Below are 8,635 nucleotides of genomic sequence, written 5' to 3'. Positions count from 1 at the left end.
ATATGTGAGCAACAATCAAATGATTACACAATGATTATTACAGTACAATTGAATTATTCTAATTCGCTACAATACTCCATCACAACATAGGTACGTCTGATTGTATCAAAGCATATAGCAGTATTACCTTATTATCTATAAAATATAATATAATTATATGAGTAAAGGGAATAACTTTGTCGCAAGTGCTGAAGTGCTTTATGAACATCCACACTATATATAATATTACGTGGGTTTAATATATTTTATGTACTTTATTGCACTAAACTAAAATCAACGTTACAAAAATGACTTAACCAGTACATGACAAATGACGGCGGAAAAGATAATTCCATGTTTAAAAGAAAGTCTCCGCTACATAAGAAGTCCACGGATTTTTACCCGACTGCGGCGAAGCTAAAAGGAGGGTTATGTGTTTGACCGTTAAGTATATATGTGTGTATGCAAGTCTGTTCCAACCTAACTTCTTAACCAATTATTAGAATTTAACAAATGAGGTATCAATGTAAGCGTCTCATTTATTCGGTGGTTATAGGCCATATGGTATTGTGTTGGGTATCAAATGAAAGGGCTCAATTTGCACATTACCAATATGTTCATATTACTAGCTTTTACTTGCAGGTTTACTTGTATTTACTCGATAATTACGTAGACTTGATAACATAAATGCTCGGACTTGTTTCGGATAGAATTTATCTTAATAAATAAGACCCCATAACAATATAAATAAAAATATAAGTTTGAAAACTAAAACTTATATTTTGAAAAGAAAAATCACGCTCTATGAAAAGTATTGAGTCAAGAAAATATAATTTTCTATTCTCTGAAATTCTTTCGAATCAGATCAGCCAGTCTGTCACCGAGCTTTCTGTTAAAAATCTGTTCTAAAGAAATCGCTTTAAGCGATAAGGTCGCCATTTGCCATGTACTAAGTTAAGAGTCTTTTGTAAATATGTCCTTTTATTTTGGTGTAATACAATATTGTTGTATTTGTAAACTGCATTAAAATAATATTTAATAGTTTCTTTGAGACTGCGACTTAATTTACAAGTTACGTTGTATTTCGATGATCTGTTTATTGTTATCCATATTTACACGTGAATCTACGTTAAGTAATGAATATAACATTCAATCTCAAGATCCACACGCTTCAGACTACTAATTAATTAGCCTCTTATATTAAACCAAAGGATTGAAATTGTATGGGTAATAATTACTGTTAAGTATAGTATGTGTATGTGTATAGTACACACGCCAGCAGGACGATACGACAAAATAATTGTTTGAAAAACATTTTCATCGGTTGGAAACAACAATTTTAAATATCATTTTGGCTGACTGTAAAAACAAAGTCGTTAAAATGGGAGCCATTAGTGTCGAAAAGTCTAGTGAGTTTAAATTTTTATTGTAATGGTTTTCATTTTACAGATCACTTTTAAACGTGAAATAAGTAAGTACTTATTTTTACCCAACTGCGGCGAAGCAATGAAGGCTATGTGTTTGTTACAATCTAACTTCTAAACGACGTGTCACTAGAAGCATCGTCAAATAGTGATGTTTAGGAGATTACTTACATCACTATTTGGAAGAGTTTCAGAGATTTTTTTATTCTTGTTTCATACTTCACGATTTTTCCGTAGTCGGGATTTAGTTTTCAAACTTTTAATTATAAGTATTATTATTGATGAGCATTTACGTTTCAGCTATGTAAAAAAAATGAATAACGATTTTTTAATTTCGAAAATGATAATAACGTACTTTATAGTTTCTATAATTAGGTACTATGTTTTGATATGATTTATTGGAGTTTTTCCTCCGATGGCTCTAAAAAACTTGGCTGGACAAATGGGGACCCAATTGCTTGCTTGTGATTATTCATCAAATTATTACATAATTAAGTCACTGAAAATGCGTTATTTTGTGGTACGCTGTAACAGTACGCTGTAATAGTCACCATTTTGTTGTAAATAGTTAGGCACAATTAAGGAATATAATATATATTCACTATGCAGGGTACTTTTCTGTGGGAATTGAGGACATTCGTTATAAAACAACCTGAATTAGCGAACATACTACCCGTGCCAATATAACCTCCCCTGGTATCAAGGGAGTTGCGTACCTAAAAGGTGTCCAGTTATTTCGCTCGGGTATAATGTTTGTAATCTCTATTGAGGTTGGCGGTACCACAAAACATTAAATACAACTTAAAGCTACTTTTGACGATATTATATAAAGCGCCTTCTAGTGTCTCAGGCTATAAACCCATTGATCGAGACGGCCAATCAGCTCGTGACAACAAACACTTCAAAACCCCGATACCGACCCCGCCAGCGTGGTCGACGATTTTCCTCATTCAACACTTATCGCTATCGATCGACTAAGGTCAATTAATTCTTTAAAATATTTTCCTCTCAGACGACGCCCTGAGCCGTGGTTCGCGCCCAACTAGGCACCCTCAGGCCTGTTGTCTTAAATTTTGTACCAAGTAAGAGCCCTTAGTGCTCTCCATTTGTCCGGCCAAGTAGTTTATGACGTTTGCAGCAAACCTACAATAAGTCACGTCAAAAAAACAGGCTTTAAAATAATTTATTAGTCTCAGTATACTAAAGTATGACCGGCGAGGGTGTATATCTTCGGGGATAGAGATATGATGCTGTTTGTGATGTCGATGTTGATCAGTATGGCAGAATAAATGATCATATCGTCGCATGATGCGATATTATTTTGCCCAGAATGTTTACGTATTTTACTGATTCCAGTATAAGAAGATCAAAAAGTACCTAATTAAGAAAAGTTTTTACACACCGCAATAGTTTTTCTCATATATGATAAATATACTGCCTACCTAAGTGTTATTTTGTAATACAGTTTTAATAATTTTGATTAATTTTGTTTCATGTTAACTACTTACAATTTTTTGTGTACTTCTGGCTTAATTATGTTTTTTATCTCTCTCCCGGATTCACATGTGGCACTATAATATTTTTATAACAACTGTTTACCATATATGGTGTGCAATAAATACTTTGACTTTGAAAATCAATCTCATTTTTCTTTTATGATTCTTCTCTTCTTTGTCCACCCCTTCTTCCAGTTTAGCTGGGGTAGAGGTTATGTTAGAATGAGTATAAAGGTTTGACCGCTTCAATTGATGACGTCACACAACCATATTCATAATATAGTTTTGACGTTTCGTTAAAGCATCTTTTGACTGTGTTGTCACGTAACTTGTTAAATTATTGGTTGGTTGCTAAATTCATCTCACCGGTTGCAGCCTATAGTACTTGAAGTAGTCTTAGTTAATCTACAAACAATTGGTCCTAAGATTATCAACTGCTATGCAACAATGTTGCAATGTCTAGCATGTTATCAAATGAGGATTAGACAATCAAATTGACACGTGGATGCAGTGAAGTGAATCACACAACACACCGAGTGGAGAGACAGAAGACATTCTTCTTCTTCTCTCGTGTGGGTTGTGACCAACCTCGAGTCAAGAGTTGTTATCAGAGAGGTTATTTGTTGAGAATGAATGGCAAGGATGCAAACACAGAGTATTAGTGACATAGTAACGAAAACTTAGAGGGATGATTCAGACTATGATTCCGAGTTGATATCAAGTGATCCATCGCAAAAGTATAGAATTGAAAATATTATCATTTTGAACGTTTTTTTATTTAATGTCCAGTACGACATGAGAATGAACCCCCGTTCTATAACTGTAAAGGGGGCAGATGAAACTAATTAAGTGCCATCGACCACCGGGGTGGTAGACGGCACCTAATTAGTGCCAACCACCACCCCGGTGGCAAGCCTAAAGGGGGCAGATGAGGATAAAGGAATTGAAAATACTTAATTAAAAAAAACACAAATAAAATCATGAATTTGGCGACGGAAAATTCCACTTGATATCAACTCAGAATCATGGTCTGAATCATTCCCCTTAGTATTCGTTACGATGTCACTAATACCCTGTAGTGTATAGTATACTATTATATACTTGGAAAACTCTATCATACTAACCATCCTGGTCGATAAAGGTTTTACATACATACAAAAGATCACGCCTATTTCTCATTAGGGTAGGCAGAGACCACGGTGTTCCAGTTACTACGGTGTCCTGACTTTCACCAATCTTATCAAAGACTTCATGAATGCTCGCCACTTATAGGTTCTCTTGTGATAATTTGTACCTTCCTTCAACTGCGTCCTGTGCCCATCTGATAGGGTTTAAAATAATATAATGTTTATTCTTTTCTTTATGTGTCTTGTTTGTTTTAGAATTCGGCATGTATAAGCACTGTTGTTGTTCTTCGGTGTGATGCTGTCTTCTTCCAGAGTCACCATGAGTCTCGCTGTCTGAACTGAAGTATATTCAAGCTTCTTTACAACAGGATGGAGAACAAAGGGTGATAATAGAAGAGCAAATGTATTTGTAATATACGTGCTATTAGGACATAATCAGGCGTGTAGATAGGGTAGAGCATAGAGGTAAATTGTAGAATGAGGCAGCCACAATAGATCTTACAGGTCTCAATGATACAGTGCATGAAATAAGGCCTGCATAGTCCTCGGCTCCAAAGGAAATAATATCAGGCAAATAGAAACTTTGAAAATTATAACAAACCAGCTTCCAATATATATAAATAAACTGCAGAGGGCAGAGCCAGAAGTTGACAAACACCATCTTGCAGCCACTTTTGATCACGGAGTCCATAAATATGATGAACTTTGGGGTCCAAAACGCGCAAATGTCAAATTGTAATATTGCTTTTTAGATGAATTGCTTTGATGTGTCTTTTTTACGCCCCCTTACAGGTTACAGGTGATAAATCCATTGTTTTACAACACGCCAGGGAACCTAAGCAACTACAAGTTTCGTAACTTCTAATGCAAGTTTGTTTTCTCCGAAGAATAGGCTTATGCCAGCACTTCCATACTTTACGAATTACACATAATAAGCTTCCCTTTTAGCTACACAGTGGATTATTCCCTGAGAATGAAATGGGTTTCTATTAACGTCAGCAGAAAACTCTCCAACTCAATACATAAGTACTAGCTTTTGCCCGCGACTTCGTCCGCGTGGCGTGTTATAAAAGAGAGATCTTTATGTGTGTGGGATAGTGCATATCACAAGCATCTAACTTATGCAGTTTAGATTTCTTCATACAATTTTTTTCCCGCTAACTCCCATTTTTCAAAATACAGCCATAACTAAACTTTATATTTACTAAGGTATGCATGCATGCATGCTAGATTGAAAACATTTATCTTACGCGGTTTCGATTTTTTTCATACAAATGTTTCTTCCCGCTAACTCCCGTTTCCGTTGTAATTTTGCAATATCCTGTTGCAACTAAGCTTTAATGTAACTAAGGTACCTGCATGCCAAATTTCAAGCGTCTAACTTAAGCGGTTTAGATTTTTCATACAAAAGGATTTTCCCGCTAATTCCCGTTCCCGTGGGAGTTCCGGGAATTCCTTTCTTAGTGCACCTCTAAGGTACCTAAGCTACGTCCCTTCCAAATTTCAAGTGCCTACGTTTAGCCGTTTAGGCTGTGCGTTGATATGTCAGTCAGTCAGTTTCTCCTTTTATATATTTAGATTAATATGGTTCTACTTTTATTAGGCCACTCTTCCAATTTATTTCACCGATTATACCCGTTTATAAATTCAAAACACCATTGACACTTTTCTATAAGGAATAATTGCGATGGAGTTGCTTTCGATGGAGTTAAGTTTGATGCGTCAAAGCTTGGTGTCGATACTCGAGTACTTTTACAGACTACTCCGATTTGGAATCTAGTCGTGAACATTATAATATGATTATGTTATTTCTTTATTCCAATAGAGCAGTATTTGCGTATAGTGTGTGTGTGTGTGTGTGTGTGTGTGTGCGTGCGTGCGTGCGTGCATGCGTGCGTGCGTGCGTGCGTGCGTGCGTGTGTGTGGGTGTGTGTGTGTGTGCGTGTGTATGTGTGTGAGAGAGAGGGTGTGTGACTGTGTCTACACAACAGTTATGTTATCGTATATTGCCGACTTGTTATATTTTCGCAAATAAATACAATTATGATTTCGGGCTTCGTAAGTTAATAATATTCGAGAGAAAATAGAAAACAAGTCGAGCATAATAATAAACTAATAATAAAAGGAATGAGCATCTTCTTTCCTGTTTTCATGATAAAATAACATCTGATTACTGTATCGGTATGTAAGAGGAGCCCGTGCCTCAGAGGCTTGTTGATTGATACTGATCGAAAAAATATCATTTTTTACTTTCCTATTTTTTGAATCAAAAAAGAAATCGTTTGTATGAAAACGTTGCGCCTTATGCAAAATTGGATGCATGACTGACCAGTCATTGAATGGATTAGGATTCATTTGATTTTGGATTATTTAAAGTTACATTTTCGGCCTTACATGGCTAAGTATAATAAATTACATTTTAGTAACATGAATAACAGAAATGGCTGCGTGTTCTTTTATTGATAACTTGTGGCTCTATCCCCCCTCCCCCGTCCCTCATACTAGTTATATATTTTTTGTATGTATACTTTGATATTTGGTTTTATTTTTGCAGATGCAGAGGCAGACAACGGCAAGAAATCGTAAATTAGAGTTACAAAAAATAAATGTAATTAATTTAGTTAAAATTAATCGTAATTATAATTTGTGTTACATAATTAATTTAAAATAATTTAGGATTACAAGTAGTTATGATAGTTTATTCGTTAAATCAGTCACGTTTTTCCAGTATCTGTGAAGCTGTTCCAAAGTAAAGTCGTAAAATTGTTTACATATAACAGTCACGCGTAGAACTTTCAATAACTATCTGATCTAGTGATATGACTTACAGTTGGGATATGTTTGTAGCTAAAAGTGCTAGTTTATCGTTGATTTTAAAGGTTCCCGGTCACGGTCCTTAGACAAGATTACGAAAAACGACAGTGTGTAAGCCAGATACAAAAATTGCGACGCATCTGCTCCGCACGCTATGCGCCGCATGCCTTGCAAATCTTGCAATGTACAACCTAAAATGCGTGGCCATCCATATGCTGTGGCCATCTGTTCCTTTAGTTATTAAATAGCTTGTAATGTACACCAACATTGATTTAAAAGATATGTTACACTTTGTTAACGACGCACGGACATTTTTATATAGTTTTTATACTTTTTGATAATTATATATACAATCTCCTTAGTTTATAAGAATTTCCATTTTATTCTTCTATATGGTATGATTGTCTTTTGTTTTTTTTCTTCCATTTTCGCTGTCACAAAGATCGGTCGTTGAGTTTTTAAGTTATTTTATTTTTGCTTTTCTTTTATGTATTTTCTTTTTCCTTGTATATATTTTCAGTAAAAGTTATATTCTTTAGTTTTTCTTTTCATTTTCGCGCACCCGCTACCGAACACACTTTGTGAAATGACGTAGATTCAAAAATGTTAAATTACCTTCAACAAGTTTATGCATGATAATTTCGTTGAATAAATGATTTTGATTTCTGACATGTCAAGTGCATGTGAATTTGTTAATAATTATAGAATCAAACGCAATTAAGTAAAAACAAAGCCAATGACAGAGGTCAGAACTACTAAATCTGCTACAAACATACTCGTTCATTCATAACAGCTCTTTGCACATCGTAATAATGTTCATAATGTTGTTCGTTAAATGTTTGTTTTGTTAATGTTTTGATTACGCCTGTTGATAACTACTTGCTCCGTATTATCGCGAGATAACCTTTAAGTTTAATTTAAATTATAGTACTAAACGTGATTTTAAATGTATACAAAATGTGTGGAGAAATATTCATTGTAAATGTTATGAATTGAGCGACATGAAGGAAGTTACGCCAGACCTCGGACACTTCAAATCATATTTTTACCATGTGTGCTAACGTAAATGCGAGACAGACAGTCCCGAGGCGTAAGGCCTAAGACCCAGAGGGGGTGAAGTTGGCGTCCGATACGAATTGTTGCGGGCGGAGAGTTACGTAGTAGGTAGCTCAAGACTCAAGGTTTTAGACTAAACCATACCCCGGACTTTCCATATACAAGTCTCATTCTTACCGTATGCCGCCATGCGTAGATACAATACTCGCGCTCGATCCTTACTCCTTAGCGGTTTACGGCCGTTCAAGACTAAAGCATACCCCGGACACTCCATCTCTTTCTTACTGTGTACCGCCTAACGCGGAAGAGTGAGCGAGGCTCAGCCCGCGCGCTCTGCGCTTTACTCCTTAGCGGCTTACGGCCATTTAAGACTAAAGTAAGACCCAGAGGGGGTGAGGTTGGTGCCCGATACGAATTGGTGCGGGGCGGAGAATTACCGTTCTATACGAAGTATAAGTTATTCTTTACTCTATGCTTACGATGTGCTAAGCATTACAATTACACCATTAGAATAAGGTTTAGGCTAGATTTATTTATTTTATTTATTTAGATAGATATACCAACAGTACACATATTGTAAAGTTATAAAATGCCAGTCTTAGTTTTTGTATATGTGCCCCAATTACAGGTACACATTGCATTCACAATCACAACAACAAAACGTATATATCTAGGTGTATATAATAGTGGTGTGTAGGTGTAGATTTCTTCTTAATTCGCTTTTTCTGTGTACCAATTT

The sequence above is a fragment of the Pectinophora gossypiella genome, chromosome 13 (genome assembly GCF_024362695.1).
Source record: "Pectinophora gossypiella chromosome 13, ilPecGoss1.1, whole genome shotgun sequence".
Taxonomy (NCBI): Eukaryota; Metazoa; Arthropoda; class Insecta; order Lepidoptera; family Gelechiidae; genus Pectinophora; species Pectinophora gossypiella.
The sequence above is the reverse complement of the archived record's forward strand: the minus strand, read 5'-3'. Positions refer to the sequence as shown.